This window comes from Haplochromis burtoni, unplaced genomic scaffold (assembly GCF_018398535.1).
Source record: "Haplochromis burtoni strain Fernald_Lab_line unplaced genomic scaffold, NCSU_Asbu1 Contig_9, whole genome shotgun sequence".
NCBI lineage: Eukaryota > Metazoa > Chordata > Actinopteri > Cichliformes > Cichlidae > Haplochromis > Haplochromis burtoni.
The window spans coordinates 612,535-626,476 of NW_024582370.1; positions in this window are offsets into that span (position 1 = coordinate 612,535).

Genomic DNA, 13,942 nt, shown 5'->3' on the forward strand with positions numbered 1-13,942 from the left:
GCCTTGTTTCTTTTTCTATTTATATATTAGTTAGATTATAGTGTGCCGTATTTTACTTTTAACATACTGTTCTTATTTTAAAGGACGTGCAGTTTTGTTTATCACATTATTTCAGCTGCAAAGTAACTGCAAAGCCTGACAGTGCAAAAACACAACTGCTCCAGTATTCTGCGTTTTTAGTCAAATAAAGAGAAACACTAGAGTTTAACTCCTGTTTCTCATCACTTTGCTCCCATTTCTATTAATATTGAGGCAGCCCTACAGCACAAAGAAAAGACTGAGAAGAAATCCAACCATCATTTTTCACGAGGTAAATAGATTACCCATCACACAGAGCATCTGAAACACAAGAAACCCGAACAATATGAAGAAAATATCAGCTGTGGAAGTTGGAGTGATTTTTCTCTGTGAATGGAAGTTTTTATCCACAAAGCTAATGTCTCCCAGAGAGTTCTTGAGTGTGTTTTTGTGTGTTTTAATATCACTGAGCGACTAAGTACGACCATTTCACTTAAAAGCACTGTGATCTGAATAACAGGAGATGCAGTAGGTGGAAGGAATGGCCAAGTAGAAAACAAATGAAACACAGCAAAGGTGTAGGGTTATATTTTCTTTCTCTCTGAGTAGTTGTTATTTTCCTGTTTCCACAACTTATTTAATGCTTTGTAATCACTTACACTGTTGAGTACAATAGATTTTGTCAACTAAAGCTGCACAAAATCACCCCCATTTCACATTTCATGGATGCCATAAATGACCAGGTCCCCTTAAATCCAAACCCAGAGATGCAACAGCTTCTAGCCATGACACGAAAGACACAGCTTGTTAGGACAGAAGTGACTGATAATATTTATGAAATTAAAAAAAATGTTCTAGTTACTAGCTAGGAGAAAAACATGCTTCCATATAATTCCATGCATATCAGCTAGAGGCAAACCCATGCATTTTTTCTGCATGGTTGGGGCAGCGAGGTAGGGCGCTAAAATCTGGATTAACAAGGGATTCGTTCACACAGTACAGTCACCCTTGAAAGCAATAAAGAGCATGCAGTTGCCAGGGGATGAAGCTAATGTAGTGAGAAAAAACTGAAATTATTAGCGAACATAAAAAAAATAAATGTAATAACATATTTCTAGACAGTAAAGGGATAATGGGTTACATCAGAGAGAAGAAAACACAAGTCTAATGACTAAGTCTTCTCTTCCAGCCATGAAATCCCTCGTTTTGCCTCAGTGCTCCAACTTCCTCTGTTCTCGGGGCTGTAATCACACCTGATTTTACAGAGCAGAGTGTACCGTGCTGCTAGCAGATCTGTGCCTGACATTACAGCAAAGAAAAAAATAACACTGTCACATCTCCAGTCCTATTTTTGCTACATTTTGTTATGTTGGACATATGGACGATTTAGCGCGTAAAAGCATGGTTTGTGTTGCCTCTGCAGTCCTCAGCTGACATCACTCTATTATTGTGTTTAAATACTAGCTGGAAACTCCCATTGACGTAATAATCTACCTCTCAGATTCATGGTTGTAGATCCAGTGTTCGAAAGACTCATCTAGTTAATATTATACTGATGTTAGTGATAGATAGAAAAGTAATAAACTATTCACATAATATTATATAAACATAAATGAGACTAAAACTAATTTAAGGATGAAAGCTTTAAACCTGTTTTCCTTTCTTTTGTCCCTAGGTTGACCTCGGGGTTACCTGTTATTCTTGCCTCTGGCAGCTCATTGTCACCAAGGTCACTACTATGTACAACTGCAGAATACAGATCAGAGGCAAGGGTGGCAGCACCGGGCAGACTGACCTGGATGTGATGATATTTCAGTGAGCTTCAGCTGGACCACATCCACATTCGCTTTTTATCATGCTCCCAACATCCTCAGGATTTTATTTGAATCTCTCCCTCATCACCACCTCCCCCACCCGCCTCAAACAACATTTAGGTGGTATTTTAGCACCAGAGTTAAAGATATGCATTTGAAAGCAATGAATAGCAGCTTGATGAAACAATACGTGAATATCTGGAAAATTGCTTGTCGAACAAAGCTTATCAAACCAACTTGTTCCCAATATATTCGCCATAGTGACATAACTTTTCACATACTTTATGTAGACAGTGTGGCTGGAGCCTTCCCTAATGTGAGTAACGAACTTGGACTACAATTGTAAATCATAACATTTTCAGTCCAGATGATACATATTCATATGCAGATGCTTGCAGAGATTAGACTGACCATCAGTGAGTTTATGAGTACAGCCAGTGACAGGTGTAGTCCCACTGGGAATGTCATAGAACTGTCTAAATAATTCTTTGTCAGGCTCAGAGTTCACCTTGCTCTGTGAATGCCTTGATTAAATGCAGTTAATAATGAGATGCCAAAAGAGCGTTCCCCCATGAGCACTGGCACAGAAATATTCAACTTTATTTGATGAGACTGCTGCCCCTGGAATATGCACTGTCATAGATCAAAATACCCATTGCACTCCAGATTCATGAGCCTGAGGACAAATTGCACCAAGCTTGCAAAGGATGTACAACAAGAAATGGTGGAAGCCTTGGCGTGTGCCTGGCATGTCACCTGTGTACCACCGGAGAAGGAAGCATGAATGATCACTGGTCTTTCCTGCAATGCTGGAAAAAATGTGATGAAGGTTTTTAGATGGATCATAGTAGCTGCTATAAACATAAAAAGTTCAGTGATTGCATGGACTCTTAAAGCTTTCCTGCAGTGCTGCTGAAAGGTAGCCTGATTTTCTAAACTAGCATCTGCTCTTTAGAAAATTACTGTGGCTGTTTCTATGTAATTGTGAAACATTCAGAAAATGTGATAAAAGGTTTTACTTATTGGGGTAATATTCTGTCAGAATCCAGAATCAACATTTATTATATGAAAGCTAAAGTCTGCACTTTAAATAAGTTTGTTACAGGGGTTAAAGGTGCAAAATGATATACATTTTAGCTTGTAGAGCTAAAGTAGATCCTCTGTGTTAAAAGTTCAGGAATTCCTCCTTGGATAAGTGGAGAGTATTATGGCTGGGATTTTTCAGCTGAGAATATCTGCATAGGAGGCCTGAGGCATAAACCGGATACAGCGAGCAGCTGCCTTCATCCCCAAAACCTCAAGAAGCAAATAATAAACTCCCGTTCAGTTATTCTTAATAATTCAGGCGCTTCATTAATATTATGTGTTTTTTGTTTAATGTTTGCACTTTGTAAGACCTAACTGAACATTTTCTGCTACAAGCTCAAGTGCAGCAGGAAAACACGGAGCAGTCGCCATTGTTTCATTTTCTTCCGACAAGCAGTCAATCTTGAAAGAAAGAAACAGCTTGTTCAGCGAAAGACTCAGCGAAAGGGTCGAAGACATCTTGTGAAAAGCCAGAGGAAGATAATAGGGTGGAGTAACTGCTTTCTTAAATCACACCGAAGATGAACTTGTCATTGAAAAAAGAAAATCACATAACGGGACGCATATTAGTGAGGATAATTGTGTTTAAAGGCCTTTATACACCAGTCATTTCCTCTGGCCAGAGATAACAGTTAGAACATCGAGCTATTTTTGAGAAAGAAATGAGCTGATGGAATATTGTGATACTTATAATAGACAACAGAACTGCCATATTGTATGTAGTCACATAAAAATGATGTGCTGGAGAATCTGAAAGACCTGTAAGCCTTCTATATGATTCAGAAATTTGTTGATATATTTTGGCAATGGAGGGGAGTCCATGTGCCGTTGTTTATAGACCATGCTAAGAAAGTGAAGATGCACTATACTGTCAAAAGCATCCCCCGACCCAAATCACTGAATTCAGGTGTTCCAATCACTTCCATGGCCACAGGTGTATAAAATCAAGCACCTAGGCATGCAGACTGCTTCTACAACAACTGTGTCAGTTCCAGTGTGGTACCACTGTAGGAAGTCCAAGTGAGAAAGTTCCTCCTTAGTAAATATTCTTAGTCACCTGTTAGTGCTACTAGAACAAAATGTGACTGGGGATGACAGCAACTCAGCCACAAAGTGGTAGAGAATCACAGAAGATGCTGAGGCTCACAGTGGAGAGATGTCGCCAACTTCATACAGAACCAATGGTTACACACCTCCAAATTCAGATTACCTGAAGGAAAGTGCATCAAGAACTTCATAGAATGGGTTTCCATTGTTGAGCAGCTCCAGCCAAGCCTCACATCATCAAACACAATGCAAAGAGTCGGATGCAGCAAGCCACCACTGGACTCTAGGGCAGTGGAGACTTTTACTCTGGAGTCATGAATCATCCTGCTATGTAGACAAGTCTAGGTTTGCCAGGGGAACATACTTAATGTGTATGTGTTAGTCCCCATAGGGAAATAGTTCCTCTGCATTTAACCCATTCACCCAGTGAAGCAGTGGGCAGCCACCAATGCAGCGCCCGGGGAGCAGTGTGTAGGGACGACACCTCGCTCAGGGGTACCTCAGGGTAGCCGTTCAGTGGAGTCGAACCCCCGACCTTCCGATCATGGGGCCACCACTCTACCTACTGAGCTATCCCTGCCTCTTGTCTGATCTCATTGTGCCGAGTGTAAAGTTTGGTGCAGGTGAGGCATTGTTTCTCAAGAGTTAGTTCCAGTGAAAGGCATACCGAGACATTTTGGGAAATTTCATGCAACTTCCTATTCCAACATGACTGCACACCAGTGCACAAAGCAAGGTCCCTGAAGACATGGATGAGTGAGTTTGGTGTGGAAGAACTTGACTGGCTTGAGTCCTGAGCTCAACCTGAACAAAGAAGGTGCAAAAGGTCTGAAATTGAAGGCATTGAGAGCGCAGCAGGAGTGTGTAGGAAAGGAGAAAGATTTGGCAGGTCATATAATTTGGTATTTAAGAGTCTGTCTTGTTAGAAATCTGTGAGTGACAAATCAGCATGACTTTCCACACCTTAGGTTTGTGAGGAAATGCAGGAGTCATGCTGACTTCTCAGCTGCCGACCAGTGCACAGTAATAACCCCATAATTTTGCACAAATCTTGACATGAACGTTTAATGTCCATCAACAGCTCACTATATCCCTCTATTTTTCATATCATTAAAAGTGTAATGACAGAGCAATGGAAGCTGAATACTTTTAATAACTTTGATGAATCATTGTTTGAAAACAAAGAGTAAAATCAGAAGGTTATTACAAATATTTAGAACAGCGCTGCACAGCGAAAACAAGAAGCACAGGCACGTGTTCATGCATGCATGCATGCAGGTATGCAGGTATGCATGCTTGACCATCCATCCAGTCCAACACCTTTACTTTCTGTGGCTTTATCTCCTGATCTCATCAAACACTTCATAGTTTGCACAGTTCTCACACTGGTTTCCAGATTCAATGTAAGCCTGGTAAACACAAAGAAAGTAGGGACCAGGCCGTGTGTCAGAGAGATATGCATATCATCTTAAATAACACTAATACTAAAAAGCACTATGAAAACATGCATAATTAAAGACATGCTGCCTAAAAATAGAAGACTGAAAAAGAAGGCATAAATAAGAGACGAGTCAGATATAAGAGCGAGACAGAAAGCAGCGACAGAGGAATGATGCTGGTGGCCATGGCAATAATAAAAACTGAAGAAAAATAAAATAAATCCAACACGCAAATTGTGTGGACAGTCTGACTTCTGTATTACTGTGTAAACTTGTCAATTTACTTTCCCGTCTTCAAACAAACAGTGTGAAATGACTCAAGCAGCTGTCTGATTGCTTCAAAGAGAAGACTTGATGGGAGAGGCAACTTCATTATGTGGAGAAATAACAGGCAGCAGAGGAGCTGTCTGCGATATTTGCATTGTTTTGTGTAGCATATTAAAAATGGTGCCAAAGTGTTACATTACATTCACAACATGTTCCCAGCTGATTTGCCCGGAGCGTCCCATTCCACATTCCCCCGCCACTTCAATTAAAGAAAAAACACCTTGCTGTTACAAGTTCCCTCCTTAGCCCCATTATTCGCACTCCCTCTCCTTTATTGGTCCCATCCCTTCCATCATCAGCTTATTTCAGATATGCAATCTCCTTTTTATCTTTTTCCTGCGTCTCATTGGCCCGGCCTCGCTGCACCTTATTAAAATGTATAATTTCAAATTATTCTTCAAAGGCGAACTGTTTGCCGAGAGAACCAAAGCCATGCCCCGTGTTACAGGAAATTACTCTGAGAATGAGCACAATAAGATAGCCCACCACCTTTTCCTTGCTGTGTGCTTTCTCTGTATTGTTTCGGAAACACTATGCGGCTGCAAACAAAAACGAAAAGAAAAAAGCTGAGTGACTCAACAGTATATAGTTTCAATCATTACATCACAGTTTATCAGCGTTTCTTCACATTTTGAAATGCAGCCCGTGCACTTGGCACAGCTGTCAAAGCAGCCTATTTTTAGCCTTTAATAATAAGAGAAAAATCTATCGGTAAACCACACATTCTGTAACCCAAATGTGCTTCTTACAAAAACAGCCAAGCATATCTTCAGATAAAATGACTTAGCTACTGTGGAGCAGCACGTAGCGGAGCTCCTCTGATCCACCCTTGCACTGTTTATTTGTTTAAGCCTCGTAGTCTACGCTGTCTTGTTGATAACCAACTCATTTGCAATGATAACATGCCCAAGAGGCGAAAATGAGGCCATTCACCACGGCTGTGCTGATAGCGGATGAGGAACTCAGAAGCTGTGATTGGCTTGACTGTGATGTTCAATTAATAGTCGACTCACCGAGTGCTAACACACATCAAAGTGCCCCATTGGGCCAAATCAGTGATTGACAGAGCAGAATAATCCTGGCATGGAGGTGCTGAGCTATGTTATCTCTAACACAGTGGACACACCAAACAAGTAATATACCGAGAAAAATGTCGGGGGGAAATGAAAATGTTGAAGAAAGAGGAAGACTGGATTGTCTACAGTCAGCCATTTTTTAAACGGGAAGCTGTCATCCAGGTCTGCCCCCAACACGTCTTGTAAAAAGCACATGAGCAGAGATTCATATAAACACCCAACTTTACCCACCTTCCATCTTCAGTGTCTTCCAATCTCTCGTGCAACCAGAATAAAAAGCAGCTTAGACAGGGGGACCCTGCCACAGTTTGGCTGCAACAAAGGAATTGCATGGAGTACCCTGTGGGCCTGTGCGTTCTGGCTGGCAGCTTTACATATAAAACAGGCAGGCCTATCTGTCTCTGCACAGGCTGCGGCCACAAAGTCCGAATCCCCAGCTTTGAACACTCTGAGGATCCTGGCTCTGGAGTTCTGTACAGGGTGAGATTAACAACAAACACTAAACATTACTCTTCTGCTCATGTCTCAAAGAAGAAGGGAAAACACAAAATGCTGGGAAGTTTGGTCGAATAAAAGTCTCCGCTTCGCTCTGAGCACACAGAATTTTTTACCGTGTCCTTTAAAGTGCCTGATAAATCTTTTCCGTTCTTCCTCCGATAACTTTGTGCTGTGTTTGTTAAATTCAAGTGCTAAAGCGTTAAATGCAAACAAAGATTTAGTAGAAATGTCTTGCGTGATAGTGCCATGCAGATTGATGGGGGTGGTTATGGAACGAGTTGTTATCATGACCACATGGTGCTCTCAGCCTTTTAAATACGTGTTTGGATTTCTGCTTTAGAATGGATTTCATAGAGGATCATAGTTTCGTCCTTTGTAGGTGGTTTATTAGGCGTTACAGCATAGTCACAAAAACCTGAGATGCAAATCAACACTGACATCTACAGCACGTTATATGAAGCTACACTTCACTAATGACAGGGAAGCCAAACTATGGTTCATCAGGTAATTCAATTTATGTATTAATTTAAGCTTTCTGATAATCAAGATACCTGAGAAAATAATATCACCATGCCCCGTTTGATTTTTGCAGCGATGCTCTGATTGTGTCTTGTGTTATGAATCTGCTTCGGTCCTTTCCATTGTAATTGCTGCTAATGCCATTATCACCATTCTTCTGTTCATATCATGTAGCAAATAGTCCTAATTTAGCATCTTCCTGTTCCTTTGGCGACACATTGCTGCATATCTAGACTGACCCCCAGTGGATGTGATATAAAACAACATATTCAGTGCAGTCATTACAATCACACAGTCACAGATTTCCTCATTCTATAACAGAGCTTCATTTCATGTGTCTGTCGGCTACAGTGCATCAGTAAAAAATCAGTAAACTGCAGCACATCGTGAAATTAGTTACCCCACTGCAGTGGTGTCCAAGAATCTGGGACCATATGGGAAAAGATTATTGGAATATTTCATTATTTAGAAACATTTTAAAACACAGGAAGTTATTGCAAATAAAACTGAAAAGGAAATATGACATGCCTCAGGTTGTGTCCTTTCCACTGAAGAAGTATCCAGATAAACTTTCATCTACTTACAGTGCCGTGGAAAACTGTGTGTGTGCCCCACTTCTTTATTTATTTATTTATTTACATTTTCTGCATATTTATCATACTTGCATGTTTCAGATAATAAAACAAAGTTTAATACTAGACAAAGATAACCTGAGAAAATGCAAAATGAGGCATTTAAATGCTGATTTCATTTAATGAGGGAAAAAGATATTCAAACATAACTAGTCCTGTTTAAAGAGGTAATTGCCGCCTCTTGGCAAATCATGTATTAACTGTGATTATCCACATTATTTTGAAAGGGTTTAATTTCACTAGCCACATCCAACCAAGTCTGATTACTGCCAGACTTGTTGAATACAGAAATCACTCAAATAGAACCAATCTGACAAAGTGAAGTAAGGAAAAGATCTCGAAAAAAATATCACATCATGCCTCATTTTAAAGAAACAGCTGAGAAACAAAGTCATTGACATCTACAAAGCCATTTCTAAGGCTGAGTGAAACACAGTGAGAGCCATTATCCAAACATGTAGAAAATCTGGAACAATGGTAAACCTTCCCAACAGCCTACCAAAATTATTCCAAGAGCACTTTGTCAACTCATCCAGGAGTTCATCACACTCGTAAGTCAAGGCCAGTGTTCACGATTCAACAATAAGAATTAATTCTTATTATACTCAACTTTTTTTTCTTTTTTCTGTTGCCCAAATTGTCGAAGTTTAATGGCTTTGCCTTAAACAAGATGTGTACAGTCGGGGTTAAAGTGTGACTCAGCAGGTCGGGGAACCCTAAAAGTGTCTGTGATGGCTTAGTGTGGGAAAAGAAACATAACTCACAATAATTTCTATTGAGCGCTCGCATATGCTTAGTGTACAGGCTGTGATCAGCTGACCTGCTGCTCTTTGTGTATTTGCACAACTAAATTAAACCAGATGTAAGCAGACGTGTCCTGGCTGATTTCCATACACTGACAGTCAGTGTTGGGCAAGTTACTTTGAAAAAGTAATTAATTATAGTTACTAGTTACTTCTTCAAAAAAGTAACTGAGTTAGTAACTGAGTTACAAGATTCTAAAAGTAATTAATTACTTGAAAAGTAACTATTGCGTTACTTTAAAAAAAAAGTTTAACCCTCTGGGGTCCAGGGTATAATCGGCCATTTTTAACTACTTTTGATGTTTCCTCCACATCTCACCTTTAAAAACTGTTTACTTGTTTGGTCTCATCCTTTTCAGCACAACCTCACGTGTCTGAATCTACAGTCATGTTTTCATTTTTTACAGACTGTATTAACACAATTGATCTAAAATCAGACAAAAACCATAAAATCCGAGGAGAAAAAGTGATATATTTGCTGTAACAACCACAAACATGTTTAATGAATCATATTTCATAACTTCAAATGCAAATATAAATTGTCAATTTTAAAATCCTATGCACAAGTTTTGCAAACAACAAAGTTATTTGCATCCATTTACCTTTTACCTTGATTATTTAAATAACCATTTCAAACTATTCACAGAACAATCAGCTGTTCTTCAATAAGATGCCACAAATTATTTGTGCCACTGCAAAAACATCATTTCTGTCCACTATAAAGGAAACATCACAGCCTGATACCTGCAGGTCTGACAGCAGCAGGTGTGTCACTGCTGTTTCTACCTGGAGACAGCAGTCGCCTCAACACAAAACTATCCACAACACTACACACTAACTACACAAGACAGCACATTAACTACACACTGCAAACACGCTAAACGTCACAAATCTCTCACATCTCAAAACTCTCTCTCTCTTTTTCTGCTGTCTCTTGCTCGCTCTCTCTCTCGCCCTCACTCCTAAAACTTCCCCCTCTTCCTAAACAACCAAATGTCATGTTGCCATATCATTTTTTGATTGGTCGACATGGTGCATTTTTCCACCAACACCAAAGGGCTGTTTTTTTGTTTTGTTTTGTATTTTTTTGCTCATAAGCAGAGAGGTCTCGCTGCGCTGTCCTTAGACAGTAAACGTGAGGAAACTATTGAGGAATAAACACAGCATATATCTTGTTTATCATGACTCTGGTTTTACTGGCCCATCAACACAATTTATAAACTGGTATATATCACCTTGTTGCTTTGTCTTTAAGTGGTCATGTGATTGGCTTACCACGACTACTTTATTCTTCCTCAGCCAAACAGCAGCACTCATATCATTGTTTTGCCCCCTTAGCTCCAGGTGTTGTGCCAAAAAGTGATTGCTGCCTGGGGGAGCGCAGCTGCTAAACGCTGTAGCGCCCAGAGTACTTACAGCTCCTTCCGTTAGGGCTGTGCGATATGACCAAAATCTCATATCCCGATATAAAACATCTGTCGTCCTGATAACGATATAAATCACAAAAATGTAACATTTTCTGTAAATTCTGTGAATCTCGGGCAGCTCGACTTGCTGAAGTGTTTCCAGCTGGGCGTCGTGTAGGCCTATCTGGAGTCGAGTGTTTTACCGATGCATGAAACTACACATTTTTAGACATGGGTTGTAACAGCCGCCGTTTTCTTTGCAGCGTGCTGCAGGGAAAAGCCTGCTCTAACGTTTGAGTCTAAGGTTTATTTTTTAGCACCTGACGGCTCTTTTTTGCTTCTCATCGGTAAATATTTCACGCGATTCAGTTTATTTTGAAAAGTCTCAACAGGATCTTGAGCTTTATTGTGAAAGGTTTATGTGGAAAATAAACAAGCGGACACCTGATGGTTTGTCGTTGTTGCTAACATAAAAACAGGCCCATCTGTAGTGTGGTTATATTAAATGTAAGAGAAAGAGAGAACTTTAATAAATGAATACAGCCACTACAGTGACCATCAAAACCATGAACAAATATTGCCGTAAACAGTTTATTTTGCGACACCACGAAACAAACAATAGCGTAAAATGAAACATAGACGTTTTCATATCGTCATATCTATATGAACAGCCCTAACTTCCGTGCAACTGATATAAGATGCGGTGAGCTGAACACAGCTCCAGCCATCTGTTTGTTGAAAAATAGTAACGCGACCGCATTTTGTTGTTAGAAACGGTAACGGCCTTGTAACGATAGAAATAGTAATTAGTTAGATTACTCATTACTGAAAAAACTAACACCGTTAGTAACGCCGTTACTTGTAACGCCGTTATTCCCATCACTGCTTACACTGTTGATGCTGTCTTTATAGGTATTGGACTGTAAAATTTTCGTATGAAGGCGGAATTTAAGCGTCATCAGCTGAAATTCATATGAATCTCTGCTACACTTGATGTAACCCGACTCTGACCATGAAACCACAGCAGTCACACACTATTCTTTACTAACTAAAGTGCTGAATCCATCACAGTACAGCAAACTATCCTGCAGAGTACTTTTATGCAGCCTTTAAATGGCAGATAGTCTGCCTCGGTTTGACTTGCAGCATGTTTCACAACATGAAAAAAATAATGTCAGTACAGACCAACAACTGTACACCCAACATCTGATTTAAAAACACGAGGACGTGTAAGCTTGTAATGTATCAAATCCCACTGAGCAGCCCTTACCTTTAAAAATAACCTCTCTTCTTCCTCTCCATCTCTGAGTGAAGTTCGCGCTCTTTCTTTTCCCTCCCAGTGGAAAACAGCAGCAGGACCTTCAGCAACACGCTGCACACAAACAGTTTGTGTGTTTGCTGATGTTTGTTGAGCTGATAGAAACGTTGCATTTAAATTACCTGACACTTAAAAAAGTTACTCCTCCTCTGCTCCTCTTCAGTAGCGTTAGCTAGATGCTGAAGTAAGCACTGCAACTTATGGACATCTGCAGTCGTTTACGTAGTGTTGTTCAAAAACAACAACAACAAAAGCTCCCACTTTGAACCCCTGACTTTGCCACTCAGCATCTCTTTTCATGACCAACAGGACTGCCTTCCATGTGTTACTGTTTAGGCTCAGATGGGTTTGATGTTTGGAGGCTGGCATTTTCTAACTTGTTAAAGAAAAAGCAAGGAGCCTGTTTTGAGGATGTAAGGAGTAGAAAGTACAGATATTTGTTTAAAAATGTTGGGAGTAAAAGTAAAAAGTAATCAGAAAATAAAGACTCAAGGAAAGTACACGAAACATGAAAACTGTACTTAAGTATCTCTGCTGTGGACTGATTTGACAAAAGTTGAACTTTTTGAAATGTTTGAGTCCCATAAAACTAACATTGAAATAAAAAGAAATCATTCCAACAGTCAAACATGGTGGTGGTAGTATGATGGTCTGGGGCTGCGTTGGTGCCTCAAGGCCTGGATGACTTACTGCAATTGATAGAACCTTGAACTACCAGAAACTCCTGCAGGAAAATATCCGACCATCTGTTCAAGCCTTGAAGCTCGACACACATGGGTGATGCAGCAGGAAAATGATCCAAAACACACCAGCAAGTCCACCTCTGAGTAGCTCTAAAATAGTGAAGGTTTTGGAGTGGCCTAGACAAAGTCGGAACTTAAATCCGATCAGGATGGTTTGTCATGAAATTAAATAGGCTGGTCAACCTTAAAGACATTTTATTCAATCTTAAAAACCCTCCATTGTGGCTCAATTTAATTTGGCAAAGAAGAGTAAGCCAAAATTTCTCCACAGCAATGTGAAAGACTCATTGTCAGTCATCCAGTTATCGCAAATGCTTGCCAAGCAGTTATTAGGTTTAGGGGTTAGAGGTTAGAGGTCGCATAGGGCCGGGGAGGTTTGGATAGCTAGTTTTTGTTACTAAATGAAATCATTGCTGAAAAACTGCATTATGTATTTACTGATACATCAAAATCAGGAAGAAATGAGGAAGTGGGCACTGTAACAGTGGCTTTTTAAAATGAATCCACCAGCAGTCACTGCTCACCCGCTTCTGGAGTTAATGTTTATTTTAACATTTCGCTTGGATTGTAACCTGATGCTTTCTTGACTTTCGTGAACAATATATCAGCATAAGACCTGTTATTAAGAGTATTCTGCTGTTCTTTTTCAAATGCAGTACCAAGGATTGGACCACAAGATGTCAACATTTTTCCACATAAAAACAATCCCTTGATGGCAATTTAGTGTGTTCATTCTGTCATTATTGTACAGGAAGTGATGCATTTTACGTGTAAAAAGTACGTTTTTTTACCCAACATTTGACTCAAGAATACTTTGGTATACAGTGATCATGGTCAACTCAGTGACTGCAGGCTGCCCAGGTCCTGTGGCTGCAAAACGAGTCCAAATCACCAGCCCTCCATCACCATGCTTCAGCTTGTTTGTGCCAATATGCTATGTTTGATTTTCACCAAACGAGGCGCTGTGTATTATGACCAAACAGCTGCACTTTGATCTCGTCTGTCCAAAGAACAGAAGTGTTATAGGTGGTTCAGATGCAGCAAACCCAAGGGATGTGTCCATCTTCCTTTTACAGGGTAGAGGCAGCTTTTGCTAATAGCCAAACTTGTTTAGTCTTTTTATAATTTTATGGTCATGAATTTTTAAGTGTAACATGCTAACCGGGCCTGCATAGTCTGAGATGTAGCTGTTTGGAATTGCATGGTCTGACCTTGG